We start from the raw sequence: 22,867 nt of genomic DNA, 5'->3' as shown, positions 1-22,867 counted from the left end.
AGCCCTGCTTGAGACCACACTGGAGCCAGGTTTTCTGAAGGGGATGCAACTCTGACTGCTGTCACGCTTTCCCGTTCACCTTCTACAGGCTTTTCTCACAGCTGAGCTTAAATAGGAGGAGAGGAATACGAGTTCTGCCTCCAGACTTGAAATCAGCTTTGTGTAATACCCGTTTGGGGCCAAAAAGGAAGGTTTTTAGCCCTAGTTGTATTAGTAGAGATACCAAGGGCACTGCTGTGCTGTAGGAAAGGGGCTGAACACGCAAGAGGGGGTAAATGAGCTGACACAGAGTGGCAATCACAGTGTGGCAGCTATTGATGAGCCTTGGCCTGGGAACAGCTGAGAGGAGGGTCTCTGCTGGCCTGCAGAATTGCTCAGGATATGGCAGTACTCCTGATCTGTCGTGTTGTGCGGAGAGAAAGGAACAGCTATTAAAAGTGATAAACAGTCTTCTTCATGGCAAATGGGAAGCCCAGATAATAGAGCAGGAACAAAATGCAGTTTTTCTGCATCCACCAGAAAAACAAATCTTTTTAATCCAGAGGGAGAAAAATTACTAATGCAGCCCAAAAGCAAGAGAGAAAGCAAGGGGTGCATAATGCAGCAAATAATAAACTATTCTGTAATAGCCTTGTTAAAGCAGCAAAGGACGTTTTTTACACGTGGGTTACTTTTTTTGCACGGGTGGCAAGGAGGCGGATGTGGGAGAAGTGACTGGTACCTGAGAGGGCACAGCAGCCTGCAGCCCACCATTCTCACAGTGCGACCCGCATCCCTGGCCAGCCCCGCTGCCGGAACAAAAGCTATCCTTCCCACCTCCGGCGCAGTACGAAACAAGTCCTCAAGACTACGTGGGCCCATCCAGGTCCTTTACGAAGGTTGTTAATGTCTGTGGAAACAGCCAGGGCCAGGACACAGCAAACGTTTGCCAGCCACCCGCTGCGCACAGGCGTGAGCAAGCTGGAGGGGTGACGATCCCCAGCACCGTCTGCACGTTCTTGTGATCAAGGCTGAGTCAGAGCTGCAAGAGGGAATGTTTTTTCCAGCCAAAGGGAAACTTCTGCCACCTATTCACCTGCCTCACAGTACCTCCCAGCTCGGAAACCGCATGTTCGAAGCCCACACGCAGTGTTTTCACCAGGTGAGGAAAAGTCTTCTCTAAGCAGATAATATTTTGCTGCCCAGCATCATTTCAGGCCTTTCTGAGAAAGCTTCATCCTGGCAGAAATCTCTTTAGTTTGCCATTCATTTTTCTTCTCTTGCCTGATGGAAGCAGACCCACACCTTCCAGAAGGCACTATCAAGCATGAAGTGATAGCTTCATGCTATCACTGAAGGCTGAAGCTCGAGGAGGCCTCTCATTCTGGTAGGTCTCCCGGGGGGCTAAAACCAGGGCAGCGTTTCATCTGCAACACCATCCCAGGGTCCTCCAGGGCCACGGGACAAAGCCGCAGGGATCGAGCCCATACCTCTCCTCGAGCCCTGCTGCTGCTCAGCTGAATGGGTAGCTTGTGCCCTCGCTGGAGGTTACTTTGGCACCTCAGGTCTGTCTCGTGTAGCTGACCTACTTGAGCTATGATACAGATACCTTCTCAGAAGGTTTTGCTGCAGCCCCAAACCTTAGTCCTGTTGAATGTCCGAGACCAAAGAAGCCACCCTCGATTTTCCCTTCCATAGCGCAACATTTGCTCAGTTGTAAGAGAAATACGTGTGGTGGGAGTGCTTACTTTTCTATAATATTGTAAAAACAACCTATAAATTCATCCACGGAGATGGAATTCCCTGTTAAAGCTGTAGCTTTTTCCTAAAACCTGGTAGAAAAAGCTTTGTTTTCTGTTCAGCTCTTTAGAGAGTTAAAATCATTCCTGTACGACCTGCAGGTTTCATCCTGCTGTGTTCTAGGGGGACTTTTCACAGGCTACAAATTAGACTAGATCAACAGTCTTATATGGACACCAGAGAGGTAATTATAGCTATAAATGAAACGGTATTTCTGCTGTGCTTGACAGTAGTCAAATGCAAAAGAAAAGCTGAAAACAAAAGGGGAAGAATATCAGAAAGAAGGAAAAGTAAGGGATAGGAAGGATTTAGACAAATGCACTGAAGGAGGCATCTTCCTCTGAGGGATCTGGAAATCCAACTAGCAATTTCATCAGGGAGAAACAGAAAATAAATACTGTTGACTATAAAGACCTGATCTTTTTTGTTCCCTCACCCCACAACAAAGGGTGATTGAGGCACCCCCCTAGAAGAGAGAAAATCCTTTGGCAAAGGTTAGTGAAACCCTGGATTTACGACATGCAGCTCTGCAAGTCTTTTTCTGGCCAAGCCGTCCTTGGGATTGGCCTGTATGAAGGAGAGTGGGAATGCTGGGGAAAGTTACTTGTAGGGCTTTTCATGTGGTTTCCATGGCTGGAAAAGCATGGCTGGGTTCCCTGCCTCCTTGTAAGTGGTCAAAACAGCTGTTTTATTTAAAGCATGACTTGAAGTCTCAGGTACGTTACGGGGAACCAGCACGGCGGGGAGACCAGGCCACATGCAACGTGCAGCTCTGGGAGATCGCTTGTTTTGCTTGAGGGTCTTTGCAGTGGGTTGGACTGAGAAATCTTGATGCTGGCAGCCCTTTGCACACTGCAGGTTCCTTGGATGCTAGTAGGAGACTGTATGGATGCCATACAGGTGATATGCACAGATGCTGCATCAGGATCTGAACTGGTACTTTTGTTTGCTCTGCTTTGGTTCCACTGTCAAATGGGAGCAGGCACTGGTTTGCTTCCAAGGGGCAGAGTCCATTCCTAGGGCTCCTTATGAAGGCACTTAAATGCAAGCCCCCACTCAGACACATGGTGACCGGATGAGTGTTTTCAGGGTGCTCAGGGAGCAGTGCCCTCTACCCTCAGGCAGCAAATGAAATATATGAGCTGGAACAGCGTGCATGGCTAGATGTTGGGGAGAGAGGGCAACGCAATAGCACATCAAGTCAGGAAACCCCCGTAGTCCTCAGGAGTAAGAGGGGCATCTTCCAGTGCACAGGCAGTATTCCCTGAGCGTGCTGCCGCTGGAGGCTGTGAGCAGCAGCCCAGGCACTCCTGCTCATCTCCCCTCGCTTGCACCCTGCCCACCCTGCTCTGCCCACGCTCCCGGGAGCAGCATGCTGGACACCTCCCAGTGCCCACCCCAGGGACGGCTCCTGGGGCACTTCGTGTAGTGCAGCATTTGGGCTGCTCTGCCACTGGGTAGAGCCATCCCAGGGCATTTGTTGCTCCCAATTGCTGATCTCGACAATCGTGCTGTTTTTCTTCTCAACCGCCATGCTGTTTTCCGATTGCTCCTGCTCCCCATGCTCGCAGCTGGTCATCCCTGCGGGTGAGCGGGTCCCCCCCGCCGGCAGTTTCCACTGGCTGGGTTTGCTCTTGGCCATGCTCCCCGGACTCCGTTTTCCCTCTCGCTCCTACCAGCTGTGTTTGCGGTCTGATCTGTCCCGCTGAGTCCCTTCCATAAAGAAGCAGGAAGGGAAAGGAGGCAGGAAGATACTTTTTACCCAGCTCTCAGACATGAAATCATCAGGTTATTTGGCTACCTGAGTCCCAGCTTTTTTGAAGTCGCTGGCAGCACAGGACACAGTCTTGACAGACTGGACTCACTATTTCTTAAGCAGAGCACAATGCCCCTTTGTGTGGGGTTCCCAGACTGGCCAGGTTAGGTTTTGTTTGACAAAGCCTCTTTAAATGTCTTTTTTTCCTCCATGGAGTTGTGAAGAAAAAGATTTCTTTCTTCTTTCACTCAAACCTTAGCCTTCAGTTTGCACAAAATAGGTCTGTGACCCTAGAGCTAAGTTTCAGGTTTGCAAATAAACCTGTAACCCAGACAGCCTGGGCATTTTGTAATCAAATTTGTGGGCAACAAAGATGCTATGATTTCAACCTAGAGAAGAAGGATGGGGCTGGGAAGCCAGAGAATTGCAATTTACTCCAGCATCTCCTGCAAGCTTTATGTAGAAAATCACCCCATTGCTCTGAATGCAGCTTCCTCGTGTGTCAAGTGGCATGAAGCAGTTGGGAGACGTCTCACAGGAATGGTGTCAACCTTTCCCCACGTTTCCAGAGCGCCCGAGGTCCTCTCATAAAGAGGATGAGAGAAGTGAGGGGGGTGGAGGGAGTTTCCTCTGAAAAGGGGAATCCAGAATGAGAAACACATTCAGCCACTGCAAACAGCAAAAACACACGCGCTTTGATTCCAGGAGCCAGATCATGCGTGCCCCACATGTGCAGCTGCCCAGATTTATGGCCTGTTACCCTCCGAGGCAATTACTGGGGCTTGTTGTGGGGATCTGCATGGGCGATGCACAGGTTGCCCACATAGCCTGGCCTTCTGAGAAATGACACGGCGCTCGCTCCGCCAGCGCTCGCCATGTGCTGCGGCCGGCAGCAGCTGTGCTGGAAAACCACCGCGGAGGAAATCACAAGTTAGTGAGTCACTGAGACTGCTGCCAGCCTGTCAGGAGTCTCGCCATAACTCAGCATTCATGTGTGCCTGCCTCTGCGAAGGAGCGGGCTCGGTTGCCGCCTTCAATGGCAGCACGCTCGCTAGCAGGTGAGGAAGGCGCGGGAGCACGTGGACAGACAGACCTGGCTTTCGTTCTCCGGTCCCAAAGGGAGGCAAGTGCTGTGGAGGGGAGAAGTCACCCCGGCAGCCCCAACCTCCCACGCTGCCCGCAATGCACCCAGCAGAGGTGATGCCCCTCCGCCCTGCCCAGGAAAGGTGCTGCCGCTCGTGGCCAGGAGCACGCTGTTGCCGGCACACTTTTGGCCCAGCTGCAAACATCAATACCGAGGTCCTCCCAAAGCTGCCGATGGCTTTGGTCCAGCTATGAGGTCCAAGTGGCTCGGGCTTTATCTGTGCCTTGGGAGACCACACGCAGCTGCTCCGGCCCGGGAACACAGCCCTGTGCCTTGGGCCGGGTGGCATTTACATCGCTTGCATCTGTGAGAACCAGGAGAAAGCTGTTGATGGAAGAGCATTAAACGGGCCTTCGAGCAGAAGCTTTGTAGCGTGAATTGCAGGCTCTCGTGTATTAAACCAGCGGGCAGAGCAAGGGCTTTCCTTTCCAAAGTGAGGGCTGTGCTGCCCACGGCCCCAGGGCAGAGGTGCTTCCTGCGCACCGAGGAGCTCCTGGAGACCAGGCTGGGGAACAAACCCTTGGAGAAGAGGGTTAGTGTTGTGCTGCAGGACACGGAGCTGGCAGGGACGTGCCGCTGTCTGCCTGCTGCGCCGCAGAGCCGGGCTGCCTCCCCGGGGCTGCCTGCAGCCGCGCCTGCCTGCACCCGGAGGCAGCCCACAGCTTTCAATAGCTCCCTTCCTTAATCCCTAACAAGCGAGGAGCGGGATGCAGAGTAAACCGGTTCCAAATGCTTGTCCTGGGGACTCTGGGCTTGGTCTTGCCCCCCTTACAGCCATCAGCAAAATCCACAGGAGACAGAGGTGCTAAGATGCTGCCTGGCTGAGCATCCGATGCTGTTTTCCTTGGAAGTGAGAGGCAGTCCGTGAGGCGCAGTTTTGTCAGTGAGCAAGACCGGGTATTCTCACCATCAAAACAGACAAGGGAGCGAGAAGCATTTTCTGTGGAAACATAGTTGGATAAAGCCTACATTTGGGATTTGTGCACAGAAATGCTTTTACTGCTTTCTCCTACAAAACCTGAGCAATAATTCTTGTTTCGGGACTAGAAAGCTTTTCAGGCAATGAAACCATTTCCTTAAAATCTCAGTTTTAAAAGCAGTCCATTCTGCACTTAGTTCTCACCACATTTTTCAGCCAGGTCTGTGCAGCACATGTTCCCCGCAGCAGCAAGGAGCGCCGCTCCCGCCGGCCGAGGGACGAGGAGGGCTGGGTGACCTGCCCCACGCTCCCGCCCAGCCTTCCCCGTTTTCGGACCTGCTTGTGCTCGCAGCACCGACGTGTGCTCAACTCGCCGTCAGTAGAAGATCCCCTCCGTGCTCTGGCTCTCGGCTGGTGACAACCGTAGGAAGATCACAGCGCTGGGGAGAGGTGCTGGGGAGGACACTTGACAGCGGGGTAAATTCTGAGCTAGGAGTAATGCCGCCTTGCGTTTTTGTTCTTTGATCAACCGTGCTTTAAATTGACACTTGGACTTAACTCGCTTTAACTTCCACGTGCAAACAAGCCCGAAGTAGACAGGTCCCTCAGACTGCTCAAGGATGCCTCCAGATGAGCTCTGGTGAGCCTTGATGGGGCAAACTCTGTATGTGCTACCTGCCCTGTCCCCTCGTGGGAAGCACCTGTAGGGTGTTCTCTTCAGCGGCCCAAAACTCTACTCAAAAGCCCAATTTGGGACCTTCAGGTTTGAAAAATTTGGTCTCACCTTGGGCATGGCAGTGGGCAAACTTCCCGGATTGTGTCAGAAATGCTTGTGAAATAAAAGAAGATACCTTTCCTCAGCAGCAGCGGGTGTGCTGGCTGACATGGTGAGCTGGCCGTTGATACAGTGAAAATGCAGCACGGCCAAAGCTCACAGCGGCTGAAGCCATTTATGAACTGGGATCACATTCACTGGGTAATCTGGGAGGGAAAAAGATGGAGAATAAATGTAAAAAAAAAAGTATAACAAACGTGCTTTGAATTGAGAAAGTTGCGTGTATTGTATTGAGCTGCTGTTCCACTGTGAAACGTCGAATTTAGTATTTTTGAATGAATGAATGAGCTTACTGTTGTAAAAACAATCACCATAAGTGAAACACAGGAAAAGGAAACAAAATCTTTTCTCTTGGATGGAATTAAATGTTCTGTTTGACCAGGTGTGATTGAGGTTTTCTTACTTTAGTTTTGTTCTGTTTGCTGCCTTTTTTTGGAAAGGGTGGGGGAGGGGGAACCCCACCTTTATGCCGGATCCACCCAAAAGGAAAGATTTCCAAGGTAAAAAATGACTGTTTCCCACCTGTCCCCGCTCTGACCTTCTGGAGGGGCCCTTTAGATGGCTGCCACCTCACAGGGGTAGCTGCAGTGCCCCGGCCGATGCCGGGCTGAGGGACCCTCCCAGCTGCAGCCGCCTTCTCCAGGGCGCGTGGCTGGGACGCAGTCGGAGAAAACGGAGCTGGCTGCCATGTGTCATCCCTGTGAGAGTCTCACCACGGCCCACGTCGAGCCCGGAAACGTCCCCCAGCCGACGCAGCTCCGCGTAGCTGTCATTGCTGTGTGCTTTGCTCATCCCAGCAGATACGGGCTCCCCGTCTGCTCGGCAGCTCCGGGGTGGCCGCGCGTCAACGGAGGCGATGGCTGAAAACGTACCCGAGGACGGTCAGGGCTGTTCCCTGCGTGGGTAAGATGAAAGCTGGGTGTCCTGGCACCCCGAGGCCTCCTCCTACATGTCTGTAGTCAGCAGTACAGGTGATGCTGGTTAAGCACATGACTTCTTGGTGTGAGTTAGTCTTGATCTTCTCACTGAATGCTTACACAGATGTCCTCTGGGTCTTGTGAACATGTGACTTCAATTAATTTTCATCAGCAGGGCTAAAATAAAACACTTTTCCAGTTGGAAAATGAGATGCCTGGTATACTCCAAGTGACAGATTTTCGGGCCAGGTCTGCTCTCATTCAAACTCCTACGGGCAAATTTTCCAACATGCAGGGAGGCAGCCACGGCTGGTGGGACAGCTAGTGTGGAGCTGTTTGCGTTCATCACCCGAAGGGAAGAACAGTTTGGGTAGTGTGGATCCCGCTGGAGGATTACTATCCCATAGCATCATCTCCTGGAAACTGGCTCAACACAAGTGTTTGAATAGAATTTCTCTCTAGGAGTCCCGCATGGATGCGGACACCCATGGCTCTTTCTACAGTCACCACTCACAGAGGTTTTGCTCTCAGAAACAAGTTCAGTTGGGTGCTGGTGCCCAAAACATCACAGCATCCTCCTCTGTCCCCTGGAGCTGCCTTGATGACAGGGCAAAAAGAAGAAATCCACTGTTTTCAGCCATGTAGATTTTAAACTGCTTCGTTCTAAAAGACACCTTGAAGACATATGAAGCTATGTGCCTCACAGCTTGAGTCACTCGCTGCCAGTAATTCAGGTGGGATCTGTGTGTGGTAGATTTCCTCATCTCCACTTTTTGAGAGACTTTTTTCTCCTTCTTAAATGTCTGAGCTGAGCTCTCGGAGGGGGAGCTGTGGGCCTGACCTGCCTGGGAGATGTCCGCAAGCAGCAGGTAAAACCCGTAGTCCAGGAAGGAGTAGGTGTGGTAAGTAAGATTGGGCCATTTTCACTACAGTCTCCTCTGATTACAACTGCTTCTCAGACAAACAAAAACAGGTCCAGGGGACGGTTTCTGTCCTGTCTCTCTTGCCGGGGTCACCCTGACTCGCTAAGGAAAGTTGAGGTCAGAGGTATGGAGGGAACTTGCAATCCCAAACGCAGCGTGGTACCACTTCATATTTTTATCAGAATTGCCAAATTCTGGAGAGATTTGACTAATATGTCCTGCTCCCAGGCTGTCTTTAGGATTTTATCATTTTCCTTCGCGCGAGAAAGCAACTCAAACAGCCTTTGCAGACTGTGATTTAAACGTCAAGTCCACAGAGGCAAAGGACCGATGGAGAACTGGTGAAAATGTAAACAGCTGAAATCTCAATCTCCCTCCAACATACCTAGAGACCGTGTTCGCAGCAAGTACATGGGAAACAGCCCCTTGTCTTTCCCAGTGTACTTTTTACTGTTGAAAATTACCGAGAGCTGTGTGAGCAGGTTAGCTTGCATGCCTGCTGATGCTCTCTGCTGCTGTTGCTCTGATTTCTGATGGCCGTTTCCTAAGCTCTGGATCCCCATTCAGCACAGCAAAGAGGAGGGTATACAAATTGGGAATTAAAACGAATGAGCCAGCCAAGGCTGCCAGCCTGTTAATCAGTCTCCTTCAGCTGAAGGAGGCCAGTTACGTAGAAGTCAAAATAGCATCCATGATTTGAGGTCTATCTTCATTCTACACACATCAAAACCGTATTTCGCTTGCTTTCCCATACCCCAAAGATGGAAATCTCGCTCAGAGTGACTTGTTTGCCTTCGAGCAGATGGTGTAAAGTGTTGTCCCTGTGATCCCGCAAAGCAGTCGTGCAACAGCCCAGCTTTGCTCAGCAGAGTCCCGGCCCCGGCAAAGCTGGTGCTGTGCGGAGATCAAAGCCAAATCTTCTCCTTCATGACTTTCCTGTTACAATTTTTTTTCTCTCTTCTACTTTTTTTTCCATAATCAGAGTCTTGACTCCTTTTTCTTCCTTATTCAGGCTCGAGATCAAACAGGCCAGACATCTGCTTTGGTATTTTTTTAATCATTTTAACGATTTAATAATTTCTAGGGGAGGGGGAGAAGAGGGAAATGAAAATAATGACAAAGCCAAAAAAATGACACCATTTCTTTAATTCAGACACAGTCGGGAGTGCCTGTTCTTCCCTCTCCTTCTCTTTTTTAATCTTAAGGAAATCATCACGATAATTGTAGCTGATGTACATTGGCAAAACATTTAAGTAGACGTGTGCCTGAAAGCATGAATCACATCCATTTTCTTCTTCTTTTGGGAAATATGTAATACTGATTAAGCCTTTTTCATCTGAAAATGCAAAAAACCTGTTGCAAACACCTTATCCCTGAGAGGCAGGTAGAGCTTGTGTGCTGGATGGGCAAATGGAGGTGGAGAGTTTGGGCAGCTTTCCCAGTGGGATGCAGGGAGCAACAAAAAAAATCAGTCTTCTCTTCAAAACTGGACCATATTTTCCATTAAAAATCCATTCATTTCTCTCAGCTGCATTGTATCTGGGGACGAATCACTGCCACCACCCAAAAGACACCCAGCAGAGTTATGGTCTCGTGCCAGGCTCACCCTCCCTGGCTTTTGGGGTGATCCGACCCAGATATTTGAAGTCCCCCCAGTTTTAATGAGTCGCTGGGCTGGGGTTGCGGGAGGAGGAGCGTGGCCGGGGGGGGGGACAGCCTCCAGGCTGGGGAAGGAAGCGGCGCCGCTGGCGTTACTCACATACCTCCTCTCCATCACCGGGGATCCTTGGCTCGCCGTGAGGTCTCATTTTTCACTCAGTGTGACACCATTCGTGCTCTAAAAGTTACAGGCATCTTTGGGTTATGTATCAGCACCAGGCCAAAAGATTATGTGCAAATCCACACACGCTGCTTATTTTGGGAGAGAAGGTGCTCAGCCTGCCAGCTGTCTCTGGGAAGAGGTCCTTTTGCAGAGTGATGGATGACAATAATTTAGGATGTCATTCTGGTTTCCTCATTTAAATGTAAATACACAGTAAATGTATTCTGATTATGGAGAGGTCATTTGAATGTACATACTACACACATATCTTGCTTTTCATTTTTTTTGTGTAAAAGTTGAAAAACTTAAAGCCAAAAAGTCAATACAAACACAACACCCAAATGTGGTGTAGAATTCTCCTCTTATCTGCATGCCATTGCTCAAAACAAATGCATTAATGTATTTTATGTTTCATGGTTATGAGTTGCCCTGAGGATAATCAAATCAGAATCAAATGCACCTGCAGAAGATAAGGTCACTGGTCGTGTTTCCCACCCTTTCCCGTTCTGGCTGCTAGTTTCACTGCAATCGCTTTTATTACTCTCTCTCAGTTTCACTGCTCTTTCTTTAAAGATTGTTTTTCCATATGGATAGATTAAGTATAGGGTTTTTTAAGCTCTATGCTCTGCAGAAATGAGACTCGCTGACAAAGCTGGCAGTCGTAGCTATGATCCCATGAGTGAGAAATAGCGCGGAGAAGGGGATCGCAGTCTCCCAAAGGGAGGGGAATTCCTCGGAGCACGGTCTGTTGAAGTGCCCCTGTCTCCACCTCGCCTGCCCTTAATCAAGCGATCATATCGGCCCCCTCGCTCCTTTCAATGGGGGAAAATTTGCAGACAAATTCCTGCCAGCGGGACGTTGGAGCTCTCCTGCGTGGCAGGATAAAGATACCTGTCACCTCCGCCCGGCCTCGCCGCGGCTCACGCTGGGAGCATGGCTGGGGAGCCCCGTGCTCGCCGCGGGGCCGGTCATTTCCAAATCCCCGTCAGAAAGCGAAATAAGACCCAGCTCCCCAATGGCTCGGCAGACCCATTGACCAAGGCAAACAACTGTGTAAGTGGTCCCATATGCCGTAGGTACATTAGAGGGACATAAATCGTGCTTTGTGCTCACGGTGGTGGCGGCTTGCCCCTGCTGCGGAATTGCTCTCGCCTTTTATGTATTGGAGGGGCAGCTACTCTTCCCAAAAGATGTGCGAGTAGCCCCACAGCTCTGAAAACAGGATCTTCCCCAGCTGATTACCCAGGAAGAAATATTTGAAGTGATGCAACCGCCAGTGTTTCGGGCGGTGAGCGCTGCTGTCACGGGTACCTGCCGGGCAGCACTTCTCGCCTCCAGTCCTTGTCCTACCGCTCCCCCATCACCAAAGGAAGATTGTATGGGCAAGGATAAACAAAGAACCTGTTCACATGAGGGAAGTTTTGGGGGCAGAAAGGACTGAAAGGCTCAAGATATGGCAAGGCTTAATGCCGTAAATCTGATTAATTTACCTTGTGACAATCGTAACAAAAAAGGCAAGGCTGGGAGCCGGGGCTGCGGGTTGACCTTTCGCTCGCACTGAAAGGCGGCACAATGGGGGCCGGGGGAGCGACCCTGCCTTTCACTGCTACCTGCTGCTTCCGACAATGCAATCGGACACAGCTCTCGGGGTGATGAAAAACACCTTCTCGCCAAAGGCCCCTTGTTCCCCAGCCCTGGACGGGGCCGGCCCGAGGGTGTTTGGCTTGGGCTGGGCCAGCTGCGCTCCGTGCGTAAATGGGCACCGCTCACCGACGGTAAGATGCACCAGGAAACCCCCTCTGGGGGCTTCAGGGCTGGACGCTGCGTGGCCACGCGTACAGCTGCTGCGTGTGCAGGAGGCATGGCAGGACTGTGAGCTGAGCTGCCCAGCAAACAGGGAAGGGCTTCTGAGGGCTCTTGTGCCGCCACTGCATGGCGCAGAGCCGAAAGCCCAGCCCGCGGCGGGGGGTGACGCGGTGTGCGCGGGAGTTCGCTGCACCAGGGAGTGCCCTGGCCATATCTGAAGGCAGCAGCTGTGAGCAAGAGTTTTTCTGTGCATCCCCTGGAGAGCATCTTCCTTGGGTGCCCTCTCACTGCCCAGTGAGCACAGGATTTATTCCTCTCTTGTCCCTCGCTAACCGTGCCCTAAAGCACGTGAGGAGGGCGTGCAGTACCTCCAGCAGCAGCAGCTGCACGTGCCAGTGGGAACATCTGGCCCAGAGGCATCCTGGAATAGGAAACAGGCTTAAGTTTTGCTCGACAGAAAGGTATTTATCTGAGGAATTAACCTTTGTGCCCAATACTTGTTCTCTGGACTTGACTTTGTCTCCAGCACCTGCTTTGCCCTGAGCAGCAGCTGTTCCCACCAGGTACGACTTCTTGCTCAACCGCAACAGGTCCAGAGAGACCTTCAGGTGGGGCACAGAAGCTCTGTCTATGTGTGTGTGTGTCCCTGCACCCAGGGCAGTGCCCGGCTCTGCCCAGCATCGCCAGGAAATTGGGATGGAGTGGTCTTGTACCCCTTCACATTTCAAGCTCTCTTCTTCAGACTGTGATGGTTTGGCTTAAGTTCTTTTTGCAGAGTCACTATCACGAGGGAAGTTTGGGGGATTTCACAGTTTATTTTAGTTTTATCAGTACAAAAAAATTGAAAACTTAAAAAGTAGGTGAAAAATAACTCTAAATCTTAATAGGACCATATACCAGTCAGGCAAAACCTATTGTCTGCCTTTAAATGCATTGGCTGGTATCTCCTGATATGCATCAAAAATAAATAGTTAATAAAGGTGTTTTCACTGGAACATCTGCTGCAATTCTTGGTTGTGGAGGCTTAATTGCAGACCAGAGTATCAAACTTTCAGAAGGTTTGGGGACAGAGATTGATTGGGGTCACCAGGTTATTCGGAATAAAATCCCAACCCTTATCTCTCAAATGCAGTGTCCAATTGATTTTCTCTGGACCATTACACACCACACACTGCCACGAAGCCCAGGAGGGGAGTGGCACAACATCACGCTTCTCAAAATCCTTTTGAAGCAAGCTACTGCAGCCCTTTGCGGGCTCTTTGGGAGGCACAGCTTTTCCCCGTAAGGACTGAAGAATGGGTGTTGAAACCATCGTGGCAAAGGCTCAGACATTTTCCAAACGCAGGCTGTATCCAGAGAGGTGTTGTTACCCCCAGCACTGCATTTGCAAAGCACCCAGCCACATGTGGTGGACCTGGATGATTAAAAATGCCAACTGCTGTTCAGACAAATCCAGCATTTCCATACAAATTGCTGAATTCCATTTATTCCAGAGTTTCAGCCTGCAAAACTGAAAAAAAAAAAAAAGCGCTTCAATCCGTGAGGAGAGCTGGCAGAGATGGGGATGCGTGTGGTGCAATTTGCTTAACAGGAAAACGCTTTAAGGTTAAAGAGGGTCCTTCACACCAAAGCTGTGGCTGTTACCTAGCAAGTCCCAGGCAGCTTGGATTTGCCAATCAAATAAATTTTAATCAAATTGCCAACACCAGCCCTGGTTGCCCTCTCCCACACAGCCCAGAGCTTTGCCGCCCCGGGGGAAGCAGGCTTCGGCGTTCCAGCCAGCCCCATCCCTCACCACTGAGGCTCGGGCTTCCTACAGGGGCTTTCGGGCACCCTCGTTTGGTCAACAACTCGTCCCCCTTTTCCCCAGCCTCCTGATGGGAACGGGCCGGGGTGCAGCCTTCCTGGGGACCGGCTCGTGCAGACCTGGGTAGAGCCCAAGCCGGGAGGGGCGGTGGGCGGAGGGGACCCGCTTGCTCGCAGCCCCCCCAGCACGTTTTGTTCTGCAGCCCCTAATCCTTCCTGGTGTGCTTCTCGCCTCTATGGTCTCCCACCTACTTCAGGTTGGGGGAAAGCAGCTTTCCCCTGCGCCTCCATTGATTTACCAGCTCCAGGGTCTGGCCGTTGCCCTTGGTAATTGGCAGCAGTGACATATTTGGGCTGAATTTTATTGTATGCATTAGGAAAAGTCGGCAAACAGAGTTGAGTGCTGTGTCAAGTATTGCCTTTGACTTTCTATTGCAGCCGTTTGGGGTCTGTTTTGTCCTTGGACTGAGAAAGCCTCTGTTCTGGTTGAGCCTTTGTCTGAGATGTTGGAGGTTAGTCTGAGGAGAGCCGTCTGAGAGACCCCACTAATCCCCTTTTTACTTTTTGAACAAGAAAGTCAAGTGTTTTTTATAATAATAATAATTTGACCTAATAAGTAACATGCTGGCTGGAGCTGGAGCTGCAGCTGCCTGGGGTGGAGCAGATTTGTTTTCTCCACCTAATTAGAAAGCCTTGGCTAATGTCACACGCGTCTCCGTTTGCAGGTTTTCTGCAGAGGTCTGGGCCGTCACAGCCAAACCAGCGCGGGCGCGGGGGCCAGGCACCCACGCTGGCGTCCACCACCCCAGAGCTCAGCCCCCTCCCTGCATTTGTGCCGTTCAAACCCTGCTCTGCCCTTGTCGCTGAGCTTTTTTAGGAGGACCCCAGGCTCTGGTGTGGCCCTGAGGCAGGACAACCACCCATGAACCAGCCAGGGGTGCTTTGTGAGGGTAGGTTCTTCTTTCTGTGGGTAGAAGTGTTTATTTTATTATTCCTTTAATTCCTCCACGCTGCATTCCTGCCTCATCAAAACGCATTAGCAAACTAAATCTTTGTCAGTGAGGGAGGTCTTGCTTCCTTTCAGGGATAACAATTCTTTAAGTCTGTGGGAAGATTAAAAGTGCGGTACTAAGTAAAAAATCATACAGCTGGGGAAGGCAAATGCTCATAACTGTGTTCATTAACAATATTGTATATCATCTAAATGAAAGAAAGTTTAAAGACTTAATGATTTCCTTCTCACCGATAGACACTGTTCGGTGCCAGCTCAGACAACGAAGAAAGACTAACCTGTTTTACCTCTGCCCTGCTTTGATGGTTGTTTTGCAAACACTTCAGGAAAGTGTTCAAATTCCCATAAAATTGATTTTCGGTGGAAGTTGAAGGGAAAAAAAAAATATTTTCTATTGAGTGATTTTTACAATGAGATTAACTTCACAAGACCTCAACTTTGGCCCTAGCTGGCCTTGACAATGCCTCTCTTTTAAGAAGGTGATGCAGCTATCTATAATTAGCCACGGCTAGTTAATAACTCATCTGTTAACGTCCAGGCCCACAAATGGAAGGTTTCAATGTACAAGGAACCAAGGTTAGGCCAACAAGGATAAAATCATGTCTATTTTAGTTTAATGAATTCCGTTTCCATTGTTGCTGCATTTTATTTGGACAGTCAGATGGATAGCTGGGCTTTGGGACCGCTTTCAGAAGGGTTACAGTTTCCTGCAGTGCAGCAGCTCAGGCTCCCTCTCTGGCCATAACATCATTGCAGAAGATGGTACGGGCAATATTCTGTGCTCTTCTAAGCTAAAGTGTTCAAAGCTCTGTTGGTGGTAACTTGTTTGAATATCACATTGTGACTTTTAGCATCCCCTGAAATAATGGGAATGAACAGAGCAGCGGTCTCCAACATCGAGCATTGCCCCTCCTTGCCTGGTGTGGGTCCTCACCCTTTAGTGCAGCCCAGAAGAAAGGGCCCCTCAGCCTGCATTCCCACCGCTTTAGGTGGGGGACCTGCAAGGACGAAAGCCAGGCTGTTGAACACAGTCATTAACACGCTCCTCTGAAGAGGTGCTGTGGCCCTGGTTATTACTTACTGCCTTTCCCATCACAGACAAAACCGAGGTCCTGGTGTTGGTGCCTCTCGGCCCTTGGCTGGGTGATGATGCTCAGTCTTTTTTAAATACACCCAGGGCTTTGAGGCGTTTGGTACGGGACAGCTGAACTTCAGCTGGCTTTGCATAATCGTGATTATTAGGCACCTAGCCTCACTCATGATGAACACTAGCACATAAGCCAGACAATGCTGTCAAATACAATCCCAACTGGTGCTAGTACTGGTTCTAGCTAGCAGTGAGAATTGGCAAGGGCCCGTGTCTTGGTAAAGACTGCGATATTTATTTGCATGACAATCATTAAATACCAGAAGTGTGCATCTTCCCATTTTAAAAAGGAAAAGAAAAATTATGTGTAAAATCTGACCCTTTCCCTGAAACTTTCTGCTTTGACGTTCTGTTGAAAAATTCCCGCCCGGCTTTAGTCATGGGAAAGAATTTTCTCCTTAATGTTGTTTTGGTCAGAAAAAAATAAATCTTTGTTTGCATGACTAAGTCTCAGTCATGAAAAACTGACCCCAAAAAATGCTGCTAAGAGTTTCCTCTGGCTTTAGAGACTCAAAATGGGACATGTTATTTGAGAAGACGCGTGCTTGAGTGGAGTGGGGACCGGAGGGATTTGAGGAAGAAGAAACCCATGGGAAGCTCCTTGTTTCTTACCGAGTGTTTTGTTTCGTGCAGAGCACTTGAACCAGGCGAGACGCTGGAGGTTGGGACCGTGTCACGTAAGGCAGCGCGTGCAAGCCTGCCCTTGCGACACTGCCCATGGGGACCTCTGGAAAATAAACCCTTTTCCAGGCTCGCAGCCCCGGCTGGGCTGGAGCTGCTCTTTCCCCGGTGCCTCCGACGGGAGCTGAGGCCACCTCAGGACAGGCAGTGTCAGGTCCTCTGCGAGGACCAAGCCGCATGTCGACTTACATCCCCAACGTCCATCCCACCTGTGAGACAGGCAGGCGCTTATCAAGATTTTGGATGATTCCTCAGTATTCTCCAGACCTCTTGGGCTTGTAAAGCCAGGCAGGAAATCTTGTAGAAATGGTTTTTCCTGTCTGAATCGCAGCCAGGCCTGTTTTGAGGACTACCTGGAAATAGCTGGAAGACAGTCTTGGTGGAAAAAATTCCCACAGTTTGAGCCCTGGCTGGAGACTGGAAGCTGGGTAAAGATTAAATCTGGTTTTCTCAAATCTTAGGAGGTCCTGGGGTGTGCAAGAGAGGATATAAATACGAGTGTCCCCCGCTGCTCGAGGCTGGGCTTTCCGGAGGACGTGAGCGACAGATGAACTCGGCTCCCCCGTGTTTCTGGGACGTGAGAGCCGAACTCCATGCGGCTCCTCTGGAAATCCCCATGTTCCCAGGCAGAAGGGGGGCTTTCAAGTGGTCATTCCCACCTTTCTCCCACTGGAAACCAGATTAATTTCCTCATGTAATTGTGCTTCTGCTGTCCTGACTTCAGGCTTTCCAACACTTAGTTCATCTTCCCTTTTGGCTGCATGGTGAATGCCAGGCAAGCTCCCCTCTCTGGGAAGGATAGAAAAGTTGGTCTTTTTGCCCAATAAAACCAGAGTCACCTTTAGACTTGCTCCCAAACCTCCTGCCTATAGTCTGACAACAAAAGTTAAATCTTGTTATAAACCCAGCCAGCCCTATGGAGGCTGGTGGCTGTTGCTGGCTCTCCCACTGGAAAATATCACCGATGATAGACAAAAATCTTCAAGGTTTCAGGCATTTGGCTCTGGTAGGGTACCAAGCACGCAAAATCATTTGTTGCGTGGAGGCCAAACTAAGCAAACTAAATTGCAGCTTCCACGATTAATATTTGAAGCCACAGGTAGGAAGGAAAAAACAACAGTTCAGACCTAAGCAGTAAGTATCTGAACTTGAAAAACGCCCACCATTCAGCCTTCAAGAGCACTTTTGAAGCTGCCTGTAGAGAAAATAATTAAAGAGATGAAAGATACAGTGACTGATAGTAACAAATCACATGCGGCTGTCTTTGCCCTCTCAGCAAACGTAAATCACTTTTGCCTTTAAAATATGGCAACAAGCATTCTTTCCAGATTGCTTTGAATTTATTAGACAAGGTCATTAGAAATGTATTAGGGCAAAATCTGAATTTATTAACAGAGTTACTTAATAGCTTAATTGTTCAGCTAGTGATGGGTATGCGCTCTGCCTGTTTTTCAGGCGAGAAGGAAGACAGCCGGGAATGCAGGTTACCAGGCAGGAGGTGCCACCATCCCCAAAGGCAGACCGCTGGGATCACTCGTGGTGGCGGCTGGCACGGAGCGGGGGTGCAGCCCTCCGCCGGGTCCTGGGCTCGCTGGTGGGGGCACAGGGCGTCTGAAATGGCTTCTAATTAGGCTGGTGTGTTTGTCTCCCCAGTAATCGTCTTAAAGATGGCCAGGGTATCTTTTGAGAAGGAAAACGGCAGCTGGGCTAGACCAGAGCTTGTCTTAGGCTTTTTTCATGTGTGCTAATTTGGGAGGGCAGTTGGGAAGCTGGGGGGTCAGACAAGCTCAGCTCCACTCCGGTCCCTGCTGGGACCAGCCAGCAGCACGCACATCCCTGCACCCTGCGGAGCTGTCTTCTACGGACCGACAGGTTTGAATTCAGCTGAATTTTTGTGTGGGCATGCAGGAGGCTCTTCTAGCCTTGAGCTTGGAGATATTGAAGCTGAAACTACTCTGCAAGGAGCTTTCCTCATTGTGCTGCCAGACTCGTGTCCTCACTTGCAGGACACAACGCGCTCTGCAGCATTGCCCTTCCCAGCGGGGACCATCTGCCAGGAGAGGCATTTCTTGAAGCAGCCAAACCCAACCGACTCATTGGCACGCGTGCTGCTCTTCCTTGGGGACGGGATGAGGGAGCGAGCACCCAGCAGGTCTGTCTCGCAGGTGCCAATGACACATCTGGGGTTTTGGTGTCACAGACCACCAAAGGGTGGTCACCACGGCTGCTGCGAGAGCGGGGACATGCTGAAGTGGTGCTGCTGGGATAGGGTGTGCGGCGCTGACCGGGGCTGTTCGAAGCAGCATGGGGCTCAGCTCCTGGAATAGGAGAAAGAGACTCCAAATACCAGGTTTAGAATGGCTTTCAGCTCATTCAGAAGCTGCTACCACTCAAGCATCTTCAGCCTCTGCCTGATAAAAAACTCATCACCTGCATCTTCTGCTCTCTCTTTTAGCTTAGTCAAACATAGGTTTGCACTTGTTCATCAGTCAAAGCCTCCGCTGAACCTGTCAGCTGGGCCAGCATCTTCCTGTAGGTCAGAGGAGATCACAGAATCACAGAATCATTAAGGTTGGAAAAGACCTTTAAGATCATCAAGTCCAACCAAGGTGCACAAGTGAAGACTTCCAGTGAGGACCGGTTCCTCCTGGGATGTTCAGCTCTGTGAAACAACAGCATTTGCTTAGTTTTTCTCCATTTACAGGTAGAATTTGGAGTCTCCTCTGCCTTTTTCTCTCCATGCTTGCTCTGCCTGCCCAGGAGAAGCCAAGTACACCAGGAGCTTATACAAGACAGACTGGTAGATAACTCTTGTTGAAATCAATGTCTATTTTGCTTTGTGGTGGACTTCATGATGAGACTCCCAAATTTTTCACCATGGCATGTTTTCTCTTCCTCCCTGACGATGGGTAGCTCCAGAGTAAGGAAGAAGGTAAGAGGAAAAAACATGACTTTAATGACTGCAATGACAAACTTTATTACAGCAACTTTATGGGGGAAAATGTCTCACAATCTTCACTGCATAACAATGTCCCGACAGACATGATGTCATTGCGTCTTAAAAGGTGTTTGAGTTGGAAAATCTTTTCAGCAGTGTTTTAAGGGGCTGTTTAAATGATTAATAAGGTTTACACATGTGATTTATTGCCTCAAAATAAAAATGTACAGTAGGTATAAAATGTATTTGAAAGGGATGACTGTGTTTATTAATCTTACAGGTGTTATATTGCCAGAATTATCAAAATAAATCTGCTTAACTGTAAGAGAAAAATGTAGCATCTGGTCAAATTTTATACATTTGTATATATGTGCCCTGACAATTTGTTTTAGAAGGAAGAAATAGCTGGGCAGAATATTATTTTGGACCTCGTATCATGAAATAACACAAACATGAGATTTCACCTGTTTTCCCTGTTAAATAGAGTTACACCTAGAGTATATTTGACGTGTGTTTTGATTAAGTTCATCCATCAAAGCTATTCAGTGGTGTTTATTATTGCACATCTGAGAACATTTACCTAATGGATGATATCTAAATTTCCTCCAAACAGGGTTGTTGAAGTTAAGCGCTTACTCCTCGCTCCGCAGGCACAGGGAGGGACGGCTGCTGGGGATGAGAACAGCACATGACTGATACCAAAATCAGCCACAGTTGGCTGTTTTCAGCCTTCCAATTGTTTCTCTTTGAAATTCCTCTTTCCCACGTGTAGTGTCTACCTGCAGGTGAAGTTATAGTTTGAGCAAAGTCTTTCTGAGCCAGAGTCCTAATTTTTGTCTTAAAATCTCAAAGAAAGACTGAGACTGCCCTTATTTCCAGGGGAAGTTTTGCTTGTGGGGGTGTTTTCAGTGGCAAAATGGATTTGCTTGAACACAGCTTATTTTGTAGATCTCAGACTCACAGGAAATTAGTTTAGATTGTTAGAAATTATGAGAACTTGGGACCTTCTCACACACCAGTTGTGTGACGACTCCTTACTCTCTTTTTTCATTAACTCCCTGAAGGTTGCAAATGCCCGTGCAGATATTCCCACGCTCCATTCAAACACTGGCTGGTCCCTGCCACCAGCCTGAGGGGCTCTGTAGTGCCAGGGTCCTCGGTTGCCGACGGCCAGGGAGACCCAGCCTGGGCTGGTACCCTAAGCAGGCTGACTTCAGAAATCTCAGACTTGACTTCCCTGAGACAACGTTTCTTCCCACGTGAAACAGGGATAAGTGATTTCCCTGACCCAACAGCACTGAGATTAAGGGTCTGGGTGAGAAGTCCCATTTCCTCCCCCGCGTTTATTTTCTTCGTGCTCTGTCAGGGGAAGGACACCGGGATGCCTCCTGCCTTCCTCACATCTGCAAACTTGGTGCCCTGGGAAGGGCTGCTCCCAGCCCTGCTCTCAGCTCACAGCATATCACCGTTAAGCATCTCCACGGCATCTGCCCCTGCGCAGAGTAATTCCTGAAACTAGAAGTTGCCAGAGAAGCAGAAGCTCGAAAGGAGGTTGGATTTCTTTTTCTGGAAGTGTCCGCTTCCAAAATTTTCAGCTTCCATCCCTTGGGCACAAATACCCAGCAGGCAGATGCCTGCATCTCGGAGGGCTGCGGTCCCCTCCCCGCTGCCCCATAGCTGCTGTACACCACACTGAGGGCCCTGCTAATACTGCCAGCAATGCAATTTTGGCATCTCCCAGCATTTTTAACTTTTATTAAAATAAGCCCAAATGGAAATTGCATTCTGCCTCCCCTGGGGTTTCCATGGAGCAGATCTAATTATCTTTCTTTAATAGCACTAATTGGCGAACTCCTAGCCCTGGCCGTCCAGCCCACTCCTCTGCGCTGCCTTTATCCCTTGCACTGCCCCGGCCTCTCGGGCTGGATGGGATTTAAGCATGGTCTGATGGTTTGTGAAACCACTTTGACTTCTTGCCCTCAATTCGCTCGTGCTACCTGAGCTCCCCGACCTGTTGACAGAGGAGCTTTCCTTTGTCTTTGCAAATTGACACAGCTGCACACTTCGCAAACAGACTCAGATGTTGAGCTTTGGGCTGAATGGATCCTCCAGATTAGCGCGGGGGAGAATTAGCTTTAAAAACGCTAAGCTGGAGCCAGCAGCAGGAGAATGGAGTGAAGCTCTTTATCAGGATTCACTGCCATAGAAAGGGGGTCCCCGCTCTCCCAGCGATATTGACTTCCCTTTGGGGAGGACATTCCTGGAGCCGATAGCTCATCGTGACCCTGTACGGCAGCCCGGAGTTAATTAGCCTACTGTATAATGGGGAGATTCGCCCGGAGATTACACGCGGTGATCTCTCGCCACACACGCTGTTTGCTGAGTGGTTTGGGGCTCTTGGCAAGCACAAAAGCACAAATGCAAGCAGCAGAAAATCTGGCTTTCCCGGGGTCTCGCTCGCCCATCCCCATGGCAGGCACGGACACGGGGCGCGTAAGCCCTCACACGGCTCTTTTTGCAAATGGCTCGGAAAGTCAATGTCCCGGTTTCTCCACAGAGATGAATTTGCCAAAACTGGAGCAACAGGGCGGAAAAGAACAGCGATGGTCACCTCCGCCTTGCGTGAAAGCCAAGGTGCGAGCGGGGAGAAAGCAGCCGTCCTGGGCCAGGCAGGGGAAGCCGTCTCCCTGCCCTGCCTTGTCTGGAGGCAAGGGGACAAGATCGGGATTGGAGGCAATTAACGCTGAACAACTTGTTAATGATTTTATAGCAGGTTAAAGAAAATGCCTCAAATAAAGCTACAGGAGACCTTCCATAACTCTACATGGTTGTAAATATGTATTAACTTAATTACTATCAGCAATTACAGCTCAGTTTGGGAACAGTTAAAGTGGGTGCACACAAAAAGGGATTATTATCCTTAGAAAATGAGTGTGAAGATAAAAGGGATTTATTTCACGTTAGCTAACGAGCAGAGGCAGAGGTGCGTCCCCCTCTGCTTTACAGTGCCGGTGAAGGGGACGGGGAGCAGCCGGGCTCGGTGTCCCAAGGGAAGCGAGGGCCGCGCAGTGCCCGGCGAGCTGAAGGGGTGGCACTTCCAGGAGGCTGGCAGGGAAGTGCCCGGCACCACGCGAGGGGACATGCGCCCACCAGACTTACACCCTCGGGCTCGTTTACTTCATCCTCAGCCGCTTCTTGCAGGGGCTCAGGACCAGCTCCCGCCACCCGCCATTCTGTTCCTGGGGGTCGTTTGCCTCGTTTTCTCCCTGGGTCTCCGAGCCTGTGTTGCTTACAGCTGCGGGAGCTGTTGGACTTGTTCGGGGTGGAAGGCCTGGATTTCACAGGCATCAGATTTGGCCCATAAATGCCTAAACTGAGCCCA

Source organism: Phaethon aethereus, assembly GCF_964289735.1.
Source record: "Phaethon aethereus genome assembly, chromosome: 9".
Taxonomy (NCBI): Eukaryota; Metazoa; Chordata; class Aves; order Phaethontiformes; family Phaethontidae; genus Phaethon; species Phaethon aethereus.
This window is presented reverse-complemented; position numbering follows the sequence as displayed.